A 15,836-nucleotide genomic window follows, 5' to 3' on the forward strand; every position below is an offset into this window, starting at 1 on the left:
GCTGACCTTCCAGTAAAGGATTTCTATCAGGCAACCAGAATCTGCCCTTAGGGGTTTCTCTCTCCTGGAGGCTTAGCAGCTATTGCAGTGAAGGTTGTTTGCTGCCATCCAGAATCTTCCTGGTTCTTTTGTAGAATCCTCAGCGTTATAATTGAGCAGCCATCTTGAACCAACATGTTCACTGGCATACAAGTAATGGCAGAAAGAGGAACCTGGTAGAATAAATTAATGATTGGGATGGGCCAGGCAAATGGCTCTTAGTTCTCATTGGCTGGGAGCCCAATATAAATTAGCTACATGAACTAGTACTGCAATGGGCTTACATTTATATAGACCTATAAAATATTTCTGAAGCCAATAGAACTCTAATGAGTCAGCTCAGTTTGGGGCAGTTCTAAATGAACTCCAAGTAAGTGCCTGACTTCATGTCCAGTAAATGTGTGGTGATGCATGGTGGCACTTTCTTTGATCCTTCAATAATTTATTAATGGGAACTTTGTGCTAGGCATGATGTTTCTTCAACTTTTAAAATAAGGATGTCATTTTGGTTAGCTGCATGTCTCTCTCATAACATCTTTTCTACTTCTCTCTCTCTCTTCTTATTCATTTATTTAAAATATTTTTTTAAAAAATCTTTATTATTGACAGTATTGCAAATACTTTTTTCCCCTCATTGCCCCCCCTCCCCCGGGTTCCCGCCCTGTCCCAGGCCTTTGCAGCCCTATCTGTGTCCATAGGTAATGCATATATGCATATATGATCTTTGTTTAATCTTTTCCTGCCTCCCACCCCTTCCCTCTGACAATCATCAGTCTGTTTCATTTCCATGCCTCTGATTTTATTTTATTTATCAGTTTATTCTGTTCATTAAATTTCTTACTTGTTTATTTTGATTTTTAGATTCAGTTGTTGATATGTATGTATTTGTTGCCATTTTGTTGTTCATATTTTTTATCATTTTCTTCTTCTTCCTCTTCTTAAAGAATACCCTTCAACATTTCATATAATACTGGTTTGGCGGTGATGAACTCCTTTAGCTTTTTCTTGCCTGTGAAGCTCTTTATCTGACCTTCAATTCTGGATGATAGCTTTGCTGGGTAGAGTAATCTTGGTTGTAGGTCCTTGCTATTCATCACTTTGAATATTTCTTGCTACTCCCTTCTAACCTGCATAGTTTATGTTGAGAAATCAGCTGACATTCATATGGGCATTTTCTTGTAGATAAGTAACTGCTTTTCTCTTGCTGCTTTTAATATTCTCTCTCTGTCTTTAGCACTTGGCATTTTAATTATGATGTGTCATGATGTGGTCCTCTTTGGGTTCTTCTTGCTTGGGACTCTCTGTGCCTCCTGGACTTGTAAGTCTATTTCTTTCACCAGGTAGGGGAAGTTTTCTGTCTTTATTTCTTCAAATAGGTTTTCAGTATCTTCTCTTCTTCTGGCATCCCCATAATGCGAATGTTGGTACACTTGAAGTTGTCCCAGCGATTCCTTACACTATATTCATATTTTTGGATTCTTTTTTCTTTTTGCTCTTCTGGTTGGGTATTTTTTGCTTCCTCATATTTCAAATTGTTGATTTGAGTCTTAGAATCCTCTATTCTACTGTTGCATCCCTGTATATTATTCTTTTTTTAAATATATTTTATTGATTTTTTACAGAGAGGAAGAGAGAGGAATAGAGAGTTAGAAACATCGATGAGAGAGAAACATCGATCAGCTGCCTCTTGCACACCCCCTACTGGGGATGTGCCCGCAACCAAGGTACATGCCCTTGACCGGAATCGAACCTGGGACCCTTGAGTCCGCAGGCCGATGCTCTATCCACTGAGCCAAACCGGATTCGGCTGTATATTATTCTTTTTAAAAAATATATATTTTTATTGATTTCAGAGAGGAAGGAAGAGGAAGAGAGAGATAGAAACATCCACAATGAGAATCATGGATTGGCTGCCTCCCGCACGTCGCCTACTGGGGATTGAGCCCACAACCCAGGCACGTGCCCTTGACCAGAATCAAACATGGGACCCTTCAGTTTGCAGGCCAACACTCTATCTAATGAGCCAAACCTGTCAGGACTGTATATTATTCTTTATTTCAGTCAGTGTATGCTTAATTTATGACTGGTCCTTTTCCATTTTCTTTCTTTCTTTTTTTTTTTTTGGCACTCTCACTAAGATCCTTGAAAGTCTCATGATGTTTCTAGAAGATTCTCCAGTAACCTTATAAATGTGGTTTTTAAATCTTATACTTAATAGTTTGCTTTCTTCTATTTCTTTAATTTGTGACATGTTTCTTTGTCTCTGCATTTTGGTCGCTTCCCTATGTTTGTTTTTATATATTGGGTAGAGCTGCTATGTCTCCTTGAGATGGCAGAATGGCCCTGTGTAGTAGGTGTCCTATAGGGCACAGTGGCTCAGCCTCCCCAGTCACCTGAGCTGGGCACTCTATGTGTACCCCTTTGTGGGCTGTGAGCACAGTCTTGTTGTAGTTGAGACTTGATTGCTGTTGGCTTCACTGGGAGGAATTGACCTCCAGGCCAATTGGCTATGAGGATCAGCTGCAACTACAGTGGGAGAGCTGCTGTGCAGGAGACACCCTTATGGAGCAGGACTTGCTTCCGTGGGGCTTTGGTGCTCACTGAGTCTGCCCCTTGAGTGTGTCTCTTATGGATGTGAAGAGTTATATCTGGTATGGTCTGACACTGACCACTGGGTACACTGGCTCTTGGGTCTCCAGGGAGGTGCAAAGTCAGCCACTCCTTGGGTCCACCTAGCAGGAGCTACAAACAGTTCTTCAGATTACTCCTCTTTGTATGGGGTTTGGAAGTGCGCAGGTGAGGCCCAGCTATGAAGCAAGGCAGGCTGGTGCTGGTGCCAGGTCTTGGGACTTTTATTGATAGGTTTGGGGATCCCTGACCCAGCTGCAGCTAGTTTGATTTTAGCCTGAGCAAGGACAGGCCGTTCATATGCAAAAGCCTCTGCACACAGCTTGGGTGGGGTTGTACATTGGATGAGGCGGGATTTTAGGGAATCACCAGGGTGGAGCAAACAGAAATGGCTGCCAGTCAGCCCTGTGACCTGGAGGTCCCAGCATAGGAACAATGATCCCTGCCAGCACCTCTGTCTGGGAGAAAACCGACCCCAAGTTCCTGCCTTGATGCCAGACTATTCCAGTTCCTCCTCATATGTGTCTGTGTCCCCCAAAGGCTAGCCCTGGTTCTGGAGCTCAGAGGAAGCAGGAGGAAGCGGGACCTTGTAAATTCAGTTCATGCACCAACCTTGTAAGAGGAAGAGCTGGGTCTCCAGCAGCCTCTGTGTCACTGAGCCCCAATCTGCACTGGTTTTTACAGCCCATAGTTATGGGAACTTCTCTTCCCAGCTCTGGGATCTTGGGCCATGCTTCTGGTGTGGGTCTGAGACCCCTTGCTCCTCACAGGCAGCATCTGCAGAGATGATCTCCCTCCATTCTGTGCCTCTACGCCTCCTACCAGTCTCAGTGTGCTTTCTTCTTTACTTCTGTATTTGTAGGACTTCCATTAAGCAAGCTTTCTGGAAGTTCTGGATGATGCTATTCTGTATTTTAGTTGTAATTTTGATGTAGTTGTGGGAGGCGGTGAGTACAGGCAGTTACCTATGCTGCCATCTTGGTTCATCTCCCTTTTCCACTTCTCTTAGCAGCAGTCACCACTTTCTTCTGTGCATCACTTACCTAGTCCAAGTGTGGACACAGAGTGAGTGTTTTCCTCTGTTCTGCTTGCTGGATTATCAACTTGTTGAGGATAAGTCTCCTATATGATTTATCATTGTATTATCTACAGTTAACATAGTTCTTGTACAAATAGATTTGTAAATATTTGAGTAAATAAATGATGATAGGAGACATGGAACAGAAGAGGTGTTTTAAAGGAGCTCAAAGCTTCTTTATTGGGCTCCAGCAACCTTAGTTGTTGTTAGTAATTGGGGAAGGACTCAGTTGACCTGATGAGCCAGTAACTCTGCAGGTGAACTTTTAGGAGGGAGATGTTATTCTTGTGAAGAGCTGATGTTTTCCACATGGACTTCATTGATCACATTCAGTGGGTAGTGACTTTATCTTTCTTTCCTTCTACTTATTGGCATAAATGTCCTTGGGCAAAATGGCAGTAAAAATTTAGAGTGCACTTGCTTACTCTCTGTGCACATAAGAAATCCAGCACTTCTCCATCCTTAGTCCATCTATATAATTTTTTGTCTTGATTTTATTTAATATTCTATCTAAGGGTAATCTTAGCCTCTGTGTCCAGTATAATGGCACTTTGACAACATAGATGTATGTAACTACCCTCAAGATCTTATTTAAGTATATGAAAAATTCCAGGGGCTGGTCAAGTGATACAAGGTTGAATCCTGTTTCTATGAGATACATAAATCTTTTGGGGGGTTGGGAGGGGCGGTGTCATCATTTCCCTAATGAATGGCAATCAGGTTTATTAGGAAGATATGAGACACTGGCTCCATTTCAAACAATTGCCTGATATCCTTTGGCAGCCCCTGAATCACACATTATAATTGCAAGATGTGCTTGAGGCTCAGATCATTGTCTATAAAGGTAACATGCAATTTCCTTGGCAGAAGCTGTGCAAATCTGCATTATACAGCAAAAGAGTGATGTTTCTCAAGTCACATTTGAATTGTGTGCATTGGCCCCTTAAGTCTGTGCCCTGTAGGTGTGTCTGGTCAATCATTGCCAGGCTTTCCAACCCCACACCCCACTCCACACACACTTTTTGGAAAGGATGCAGAGTGACTGATGCATAAAATTGCTGGATTAGAATTGCTTGGTGCCTTGGCAAGATATTATTTAAGTAACTAATATTTTCTTCAGCATCTAAGAACTTAAAAAAAAAAACCACCTAGGGTTTTATTGTTCCTAGAGAGTCTTATCCCAAAGAGGTTGATTACTAAGAGCTTCTAAACTCTGGAACATAAAACATATAAATTAATTACTCATCCTTTTGGATTCATAAAGGCCTAATTCTGTGATTATAAACTTTTTCTTCATCTTTGGAATCTTTTTTATCTTTGAAATCATTCTCCTATTTGGAACAAACATTTCAGGAGAAAAGAAAATTAGACATGCCACACGAGATCAGACTCTTCCTATATCCAGTTAAAATTTCTCCATATCCTTGTCCAAACTGGTGGCTTGTTTGTTTGTTCATTCACTCATTCATTCATTCACTTGTTTGTTCTAACAACCCTTTGACAATACTTATGGAGTACTTTCTCTGGGCCAGGCACTGAACTAGGATTGGGGATACAGTGGTGATCTATGCTAGGAATGTGTTGTTACTCTGGCTCTGTGTGGTGCTAAATCCAAATATTGGGGACCTATTGAGGAAATTTAATAAATGGAACTATATTGCTGAAGAAGGTTCATGTAGTTACAAGGGGGACTTGAGATTAGACAGGCTGGGTTAATTACAACAGTAAGTAACCTGTTATTGATTACTTAACCTTTGGAGGATTTTTTATTCTCCCCACAGTGCCAACAGTTGAGGATTGTTGTGGGAATTAAAAGAGATAATGTATATGAAAATGTCTGGCAGAATTAGTTTTATTTGTTAATTTTATTAATTTAGTTTATGTTTGACCACAGACACAGATGTGGGTGTTTTAAGAAACTGGTGTCAGTGAAATATGAAACTTTTTTATTCCTTACTCTTCCAAGGATGTTCCTTTAAACTTTAAAGTTTAAAGGGTCTTTCATTTTTCCATCCCAGTTAGACTCCACACTGGGTACCCGAATGACCTCTCTGCAGCGGTGATTTAAGAAAGGCTGATTTTTGCAGTCAGGTCATTTCTTGGGGACCTGACCAAATGAAAAGGTCCCAGCCAGCAAGAAGAACTTCATGTTTTGAGAATAAACTGAAATCAGCTACCATGTATTTTTGAACAACAGCACGTTCTGACATGACCCTGTCAGCTTCTTAGCATATTGGTTTTTTTGGGCAATTCTGAGGATACTCTCTTGCTCCTGCAATTAAATTCAACAAACATTTATTGAGCTCTTTCCAGATGCCAGGACTTGTACTACCTGAGATGCTAAATTGAGTGAAAAACAATTCCTGTTCCATAGATTTCTTGCAAATAACTCCAAAGGCAAGAGAAAAAGGTATCCGAATACCAGATATTCAGAGCATACCTGAAATTCCCAGCTTTGACTTCTTGAGTCCACTGGTAAAACAGTTCAATTTTGTCCCTTGAGCTAAGTCTTTCCACTTGTTATCTGGTCTCTGCCCTTCTCTCTCCTGCTATTCCTCATGTGCAGATGCCATGGGTAATATTCATCTCAACCTACAAGTATGACATGTGAGGAATTAGTTGTGAAAAATGTCTCTGTAATCACTACACCAAGTGATTGTGCTGAATCACTGCAAAACGATGTGAAATATTTTGAATGAGTCAGCCTGTTCATTCACTTTCTTCCACTCATCTTTGAAAGGTATAGGTAGCATCTAAGGCAGGAGAATATGCTTTTAAATGAACTAATTATCTATCTCCAAGGACAAATGTGCTCAGCGTTCCCAGTATCCCTTCCCTTTCCCCTATCCCCCTCCCAGAAGGGAGAAGCAGACTTTCAGAAAAAGGACATCTCATCACCAGCATGAATGAGTAATATGGTACCTGCCCTTCCATCCACTCATTCACAAAACCCCATGGGGAATGGGCTGAGAGGAGAGGAAGAGGGACAGAGGAGGTGATCGAGCCAAACATAAATATAATCACATTGCCCATTACTTACTGAACATGTGCTGTGGGCCAAGCACTTCCACAGAGCATTATTGCTAATCCTTACATCAATCCAGCAAAGTGGATATTTTTATTTCTAATAATATATATATGAGGAGACAATCCTCAGAGAGATAAAGAGATTAGCTCGAGATCATACAGCTGGTAGGTACCTCTTTCAAACCTTGCTCTGCCCGATTCTAAAACCTGCTACTTTTCATTACAACCAGGATTTTAAAAACTATTTCCTGCAAGTTGCTTCTGGGGTTCAACCAATTCCATTTATGCATACAACTATTTGGGGAAAAAATCAAAATGCACTCTAGAGACCACTTACATATTATTACAAAATTTGACTGAATTTTTAAAAATAAATGAGTGTTTTTTAACTTAACACCTAAGCTTATTCTGATTTGATACTGCTTGCATATTTTGGAATGACAAAGATGCCACTTGAAAAATGGGTTTCATAGGTAGGAGATAAAAGAGTGACAATTACAGCCCTACAAGTTACACTACTCCTTTATCAAGAGACATATACCATAATCTAGCAAACATAATGAGGACTATCCCAACATGTACATTACAGTGTATGTAACAGCATCATCCTATAAAATAAAAGCTTACTATGCTAAGTGTCCAATGGTCTGGTTGGCCATTCAACCAATCAATGCGTAATATGCTAATCATATGCTAAGGCCTCTCAACTACTCGCTATGACATGCACTGACCACCAGGAGGCAGATACTCCATCCGGTAAGTTAGCTTGCTGCTGGGGTTCGGCCAATTGGGACTGAGCTAGATGGTCTGGACATGCCTTGGAGCCCTCTCATGGTTACAGTCCCAGCCCCAATCGTGCATTGGTGAGGTCCCTTGGCCTGGCCTGCGCCCTCTCGCAATCCAGGCTGAGGGACGACTCCCTCCCACACGCCCCCCCCCCCCCGAGTGTATGAATTTTGTGCACCAGGCCTCTAGTGTGGTGAATAATACAACGTGGTTAGCAGGCTGCTAGCAGAACATCTGTAAAGGAAGCAGGGTATATCTCTTCTTTTTTCTAACTGTTCTTGAAATATTGCATTGTATTTGCTAGAACCAATTGTTTGATAGTTGGGCAACTACATTCCATTTTTTTCCTTATTGGAAATTTATTTTAAGAAATAGAGTCCGGCACTGGCTGAGTGGCTCAGTTGGTTGGAGTCTCATCCCCTATACCAAAAGGTTGTGGTTCAATTCCCAGTCCCAGTCAGGGCACATATCCAGGTTGTGGGATCGATCTCCTGTCAGGGCGCATATGGGAGCCAACTGATCGATATTTCTATCTCACATGGACATTTCTCTCTCTCTCTCAAAAACAAATCAATAAAACATATCTTCAGGTGAGTTAAAAAAAGAAAAGAAATGCAGTCTGTATTTCTATTGCTTAGGTTTCATACTGATGAGGATCAGTTTCAAAACACATACAGGGTATGGCATAAGCAGGTTTACAGTTGTGAGAACATAAAACACAAAGTTTATTCTTATATTATTAACTAGAGGCCTGCTGCACGAAATGTGTGCACAGGGGGTGTCCCTCAGCCCAGCCTGCACCCTCTCCAATCTGGGACCCCTTGGGGGATGTCCAACTGCCGGTTTAGGCCTGATCCCAGCTGTCAGACATCCCTCTCACAATCTGGAACTGCTGGCTCCTAACCACTTGCCTGCCTGCCTGCCTGATTGCCCCTAACCAATCTGCCTGCCAGCCTGATAGCCCTCTAACTGCTCCCCTGCTGGCCTGATTGACACCTAACTGCTCCCATGCCATCATAATCATCCCTAACTGCCCTCCCCCGTGGGGCTGAGGGGAGTGGGGGACTCAGGCTGGATGAGGCGGGGCTGAGGGTACTGGGAGCCGCCATCTTCTGGCTGTGGGTGCCGCCATCTTGTGAGGGCGTAGCAGTCAATTAGCATATTCCCTCTTCATTGGCAGTGGGTGCCGCCATCTTTGTGAGGGTGTGATAGTCAATTAGCATATTCCCTCTTTATTAGATAGGATTATTAATTTGTATTATTTTCCATATGAACAACTATAAACTTACCTTTGCCCCATCCTGTATGTGTGAGTTGGCTTTACTCAACTTCACCACCAAATTGTGCACTCCTGGCTTTGACCACTTGTTCCAGAAAAGATTCCATGTTTTGAAGAGAAACCTCTAAGGTGATCTCACATCTATGCCTACTAAAGGAATATATATCCCCTAAACACACACACACACACACACACACACACACACACACACACACACCACATCTTAGACCCTATGAAATAGTCAATAATGTCCTACCTGAAGAGCATTACTTTCTTTTTAGATCAGCATACAAAATTTTTAAAGCTTAGCTTTCAAAAAGGACATTTCACTTGAAAGAACTTAATTCTGCAGACTTCCGTTCAGAGGCACTATGATGACACGAACAGCTTTAGGTATTATTTGTATTTTATGACAGTACAGTTTGTGAGTATTTTTAGGGAGAGACTGTAGAAAAATGACTAAACCAAACTTTTTCTATTATCTCAAACTTTTAGGTGGATCTGAGGCTGCAGTGGGTGACCTCAAAGTGTCTCTCTCCTCTTCCAACTTTAAGATTACACAAGTCAAATTCAAATTCTTCCTTGTAAGGCTTTATGTAACAAGAAATATCTGTTTGCTGCCTTTTTTTCTGTTCTTACTTAACAAATTACTTCCTAGTAATTTGTCTCTGAAGTATGTCTAGTATGTCTCTGAATATTTGACAGCTGTATTTTATTTCTGTTTTGCCACCAGTCACAGTATCATTAGAGGGGGAGAAAACTTCATTTTATAGTTATGGAAACAGAGACCACCTGAGGTGAAGTGGTTTGTCCAAATCATATGTGAACTATATAGGACCAATAGCTGAATACAGCAGCAGGTGTCTTTCTGCAAATAAGAGGCAGTGCTCAGAAATCTATAAGTTTTTCATTGTTGTCTTCCACTGGTAGGATTTTGAGTATGAGTGTACATGTGTTTATGAGTGTTTGAGATCAGAGATTATGTAGAATTCAGCATTTTATTTATTTATTTAAAAATAAATAAATCTTTATTGTTCAGATTATTACAGTTGTTCCTCTTTTTTCCCCCCATAGCTCCCCTCCAGCCAGTTCCCACCCACCCCCTGCCCTTACCCCCCACACTGTCCTCATCCATAGGTATATGATTTTTGTCTAGTCTCTTCCCACACCCCCACACTCCCTTCCCCCCAAGAATTGTCAGTTCACTCCCTTTCTATGCCCCTAATTCTATTATATTCACTAGTTTATTTTGTTCATCTGATTCTTTATTCACTTTCTTTTTAGATTCACTTGTTGATAGATGTGTATTTGTTGTTCATAATTTTTATCTTTACCCTTTTCTTCTTCTTCCTCTTCTTAAAGGATACCTTTCATCATCCTATCTAATAAGAGAGTAATATGCAAATTAACCATCACTCTGCTACACCCACAAGCCACGCCCACCAGACAATCAGGAGCGAGTATGCAAATTAACCCAACCAAGATGGCTGCAGCCACAGAGAGAACAGGAGGGAGGCTTGGGTTTCCCTGGTGATGGAGGAAGCCAAGCTTTCTGCACACCCTGGCTGGCCCAGACCTCTGCTTAAGGCTACGAAGTTTCAGTTATAGAAGACAAATAAATTCCAACAGAAATGGCTGCGGCCACGGAGGGAGCAGGAGGCTTGGCTCCGCTCTAGGCTACAAAGTTTCAATTGTAGAATATAAATAAACCCCAGATACCAGGGTCTCTGCTTGGGTCGCAGAGGGGCGTAGCCGGCCTGCAAACCACCATAGGCCCCTCCCCCAGGCCACCCCACGCCCCAAGGGAACCACACCCTGATCCAGGACACCTTCAGGGCAAACCAGCTGGACCCCACCCGTGCACCAGGCCTCTATCCTATCTAATAAAAGAGTAATATGCAGATTGACCTTCACTCCAACCACAAGATGGCTGCCCCCATGTGATCAAAGATCCTGCCCCCATGTGGACACAAGATAACTACCACAAGATGGCCAGCAGGGGAGGGCAATTGGGAGGGACCAGGCCTGCAAGGGAGGGCAATTGGGGGCGATCAAGCCTTCAGGGGAGGGCAGTTAGGGGTGACCAGGCCAGCAGAGGAAGGAAGTTGGGGGCAAACAGTCTGGCAGAGGAGCAGTTAGACATCAATCAGGCTGGCAGGGGTGTGGTTAGGGGGTGATCAGGCTGGCAGGAAGAAGCAGATAGGGGCAATCAGGAAGGCAGGCAGGCGAGCAGTTGGGAGCCAGCAGTCCTGGATTGTGAGAGGGATGTCCCTCGAGGGGTCCCAGATTGGAGAGTGTGCAGGCTGGGCTGAGGGACACCACCCACATGCACGAATTTTGTGCACCAGGCCTCCAGTTTCATATAATACTGGTTTGGCAGTGATGAACTCCTTTAGCTTTTTCTTATCTGTGAAGCTCTTTATATGACCTTCAATTCTGAATGATAGCTTTGCTGGGTAGAGTAATCTTGGTTGTAGGTCCTTGCTATTCATCTCTTTGAATATTTCTTGCCACTCCCTTCTAACCTGCAGTTTCTGTTGAGAAATCAGCTGACAGTCATATGGGCATTTCCTTGTAGATAAGTAACTGCTTTTCTCTTGCTGCTTTTAATATTCTCTCTTTGTCTTTAGCCCTTGGCATTTTAATTATGATGTGTCTTGGTGTGGTCCTCTTTGAATTCCTTTTGTTTGGGGTTCTCTGCACTTCCTGGACTTGTAGGTCTATTTCTTTCACCAGGTAGGGGAAGTTTTCTGTCATTATTTCTTCAAATAGGTTTTCAATATCTTACTCTCTCTCTTCTTCTGGCACCCCTATAATTCAGATGTTGGTACACTTGAAGTTGTCCCAGAGGCTCCTTGCACTATCTTCATATTTTTGGGTTATTTTTTCTTTTTGCTTTTCCAGTTGGGTGTTTTTTGCTTCTTTGTATTTCAAATCTTTGACTTGATTCTTGCGATCCTCTAGTCTGCTGTTGGATCTCTGTATATTATTCTTTACTTCAGTCAGTGTATGCTTAATTTCTAGTTGGTCCTTTTTCATATCCTCGAGGGCCTCACTAAATTTATCGGCCTTTTCTAGAAGATTCTTGAAAAACCTTATAATCGTGGTTTTGAACTCTATATTCAGTAGTTTGCTTTCCTTCATTTCTGTCATTTGTGACCTGTTTCTTTGTCTCCGCATTTTGGCTGCTTCCCTGTGTTGATAGAGTGGCTTTGTGTGGTAGGTGTCCTATAGGGCCCAGTGGCTCAGCCTCCCCAATTACCTCAGGTGGCCACACTTGGTGCACCCCTTTGTGGGATGTGTGCACATTCTCATAGTTAAGCCTTGATTGCTGTTGGTATCACTGGGAGGAATTGACCTCCAGGCCAATTGACTGTGAGGACCAGTTGTGTCTACAATGGGAGAACTTCTGTGCAGGTGACACCCTTATGGGGTAGGACTTGCTTTAGTGGGACTTTGGCACTCACTGAATCTGCCCCATGAGTGTGTCTCTTATGGATGTCAAGAGTTGTAATCTGGATGGTCTCACTCTAACCAGTGGGTACACTGGCTTTTGGATCTCCAAGGAGGTGCAAATTTAGCCTCTGCCTGAGGCCACTCAGCAGGAGCTACGGAGAGATCTGAAAATTCCCTCTTCTTTGTTTGGGGTTTGGAGGTGCCCAGATGAGGCTCAGCTGTGAAGCAATGCAAGCTGCTGTGGAGCCTTGGGCCTACTTTTGGAAGCTCTGGGGCTCTCCAACCCAGCTGCAGTTTGTTAGGTTTTAGATTGCAAAAGGCTAGTCCATTCATATGCAAAAGCCTCTGTGCACAGCTTCGGTGGGGTGGTAAATTGGGTGGGGTGGCATCTCAGGGAATCACCAAGGTGGAGCCAACAGCAATGGCTGCTCGTCAGCCCTGCCCCAAAGAGGCCCCGGGTCTCTGTGTCCCGTGGCACCGTGCACGAATAATGATCACTGCAAGCACCTCTGAGAGAAAGCCACCCTCGCATTCCATACCGATGCCAGACAGTCCGGTTTCTCTCTGTATGAGTCTGGTTCCCCAGAGCCTCACCCAGAACTGGAGTTCAGAGCAGTTGGGAGCTTGTATTTCCCTCCAGATTGAAAAAGACAACAGCGTACCCAGTTGCCAGCCCCTTTCGTGCACGCCTTTGTACCTCCACACTTCCACACCTCCGCACCTCCTACTGGACTCAATGCGCTTTTCTCTTTCCTTCTAGTTGTAGAATTTCCACTCAGCCAGCCTTCCTGTGGTTCTGGATGATATTCGTTTTGTCTTTTAGTTGTAGTTTTGATATGGTTGTGCGCGGCAGCAAGTTCAGGTGTTTACCTATGCTGCCATCTTAAAATTCAACATTTTAAATACCTAGCGCTGTGCTGGACATAACACAGGTACTTCATATAGCCATGTGGAATGAACAAAAGGATACCAGAACTGTAGCCTTGTCTGGCAGAAGACGGTGGCATTTTCATTTTTAACCATTGTGGAATTGATTATTCTGTTTCTCATTTGGCCACCTCATCTCCCTGCCAAAGCCTGAAATCACCCCATTATTAACAAATACATCTATGATAAGCAATGATCTTTAACTCAAGCTGCATGTGAGAAGAGGAAAGATTTTGGAAGTAGAACCTAATTTCAATCTTTGAGCATCTTTGGTAACTTCTTCATGCCTCCACTTGGGTCTAACAGCAACAAAACAACTACTCCTGCTGCTATTTATTAAGCATTTACCTAGAGCCAGGGGATGTGCTCGAGGGTCTTACATGCATCACAGTATTTAATCTGCACAACACATCTGAAAGTCAGGTCTTATTACTTGCACTTTAACCTGGCTCAGAGACACTGAGTCTCTTGTCCAATGTCACACAGCCAGTCAGGCAGAGTTGGAAGAGGGGTAATGACTGTTTTAAGTGCTCAATGGCCGGCCTTCCATCAACAGTAGCTATTAGGATAATGCAGGAGTCCTTGGGGCACCTAGCACAATGAGTGCACAGTATCTTAATATGAGTAAGCTTATGAAATCAATTCCTTCCCTTCCTCATAAAAAAGATAGGCAGCCTAAAAGCTATCTCTGCTCGAGGGAAGAGGAAACTTAAAGATGGGTTGGGGTGAAAATGTGGGAAGTGACCACATTATTCCAAAATTAAAATTGTCCTTTTGAGAATGTACTCTTCAGCATTCAGCTATGGGGGTGTGTGCCCATGGGGAACAGGAAACAGGCTAAGACACACTTTATGAATTCCACAATTTACCCATGGTGTGTCTTGATGTGCTATATAGGCTTGACTATTACTAAGAACAGAATGAAACATTCTTTCTTGCTCTGCCTTTAAGAGAAATCTGTTGCCGTATGTTCAACCTTCGGGCCAGTGTGGCATCCCTCAGTGTTTCAGTGGAGAGCTGCCAGAAGAGAACCATTACACCAGCAGTGTTATCTGCTGACATGAAGGACAGGAATACACTTACTGCCTAGACTTGGCTTTTTGCCTCTTATTAAGGCACCAGCAAGGCTTACTGACAACCTCCCTGAGACATGCTCGCTTACTCCAGCACTATTCAAATTTCTCTATATGTTATATTGCTTTGTTTCCTTCAAGCCTATTTTTTTAAATCTCACTTTTCATTTGTTTACCTCCAGACAGTAAAGGAACAAGAAAGCCATAGAGAGCAGAGGATGTTAACCAATCTTGAACCAAATCCCTGGTCTCTCAAAAAGATGGAAGAGAGGCCCCAACATACTTAATTTCTTGAGGCTTCAAGTAGATTAAAAAGTAAGTATGTCTAGCCCTAGCTGGTTTGGCTCAGTGGATAGAGCATCGGCCTACAGAATGAAGGGTTCAGGATTCGATTCTGGTCAAGGGCACATGATCCCCAGTAGGGGGCATGCAGGAGGCAACCAATCAATGATTCTCTCTCATCATTGATGTTTTCTATCTCTCTCCTTCTCCCTTCCTCTCTGAAATCAATAAAAAATATATATATATATTTTTAAAAAGTAAGTATGCCTAAAGGGGGCTAGCAAAATAATTGTTTATTTTTTTACAATTTACTATAATAAATGAACATTTTAGCACAAAAATAATATAAAGCAATACTGTGCAAAGAATAGGATAGACAGTGTTTATTAAAACATACCAGTTCAGGTTGTGTGGTCCAACCATGAGTCACAAGGTTAAAGTTGTCTGGTGAATTTTTTCTTTTTTCAATGCTTAGAGTGTGTTTCTGAGTGTATGTGTAATCTAAGTTCAAAGAGAAGATTCATTGTATAAGTTTGCAGATTGCTAGGGATGTGCATGCCCGGCCCTGTGGCTCCTGGTTCTTCTCTTTACAGCTCCTCCCCAGACATGGAATGCAAACCTTTATGCTTGTGTGTTCATTTTCTAGATTTCATAAGATTCTCTAAGTAGTCCATTCTCTAAAAGGTTAAGAACTAGTCTCAAAGCACAGCCTAATCTATGAAACCCAGATCAATGATCAGAGCTCCTCATTTTGGAAATTCAGAGTACTCTTTTTAATGTAAATTTTTTAGCCTTGCAATTTAACTTAATGTGAAAAAGTCTTTTAAGTGACTTGCTGTTTTCTATTTTCAAATATGTAGCAATCTTGAACTTACTATTGTTTTTTAACTTGCCTTTTCTCTATTGCTATTCTAGTATATGGAAGGTTAAAAACAAGATATTGATCAGACTGAATGGTCTAAACCCCACCCTGTTACTTCAAACAAAATCTCCCCAGAATATTTTAATATCCAGTCTCCAAAGCTGTTGTCATGGTATACTGGCCTGCTCTGTTAGAGATAAAACATTTGTTTACTTCTAACTACAACCAAATCCAATACTTAATAGGCATGGACTCACACTTATTTTTCCCTTTACCTGGTGGCAACTGAATGTTCATTTTGTCATTAAGGTGAACAGTGTGTTTCCAATATTCAAGCCACTACAAAAACTTTAAAATAAAGAAAAAAATAATCTAACTTTTGGCTTCATTAAATTGCCA

At 42.2% G+C, this 15,836-nt stretch overlaps 1 protein-coding gene across 5 annotated transcripts in view; it reads left to right on the forward strand.

Moving 5' to 3' along the window:
* Positions 1–15,836, forward strand: part of KCTD16 (potassium channel tetramerization domain containing 16) — a gene marked incomplete at its 3' end in the record, with an annotated part of 249,866 nt that overhangs the window by 25,283 nt on the left and 208,747 nt on the right. For 4 of the 5 annotated variants that reach the window (XM_079771289.1, XM_079771286.1, XM_079771290.1 and 1 more), the window contains one exon: positions 14,476–14,608. The exons of the other annotated variant lie outside the window; for it this stretch is intronic. The remainder of the gene's footprint in view (positions 1–14,475; positions 14,609–15,836) is intronic. 5 annotated transcript variants of the gene reach the window in all.

This window comes from Cnephaeus nilssonii, assembly GCF_951640355.1.
Source record: "Cnephaeus nilssonii genome assembly, chromosome: 5".
Lineage (NCBI taxonomy): Eukaryota > Metazoa > Chordata > Mammalia > Chiroptera > Vespertilionidae > Cnephaeus > Cnephaeus nilssonii.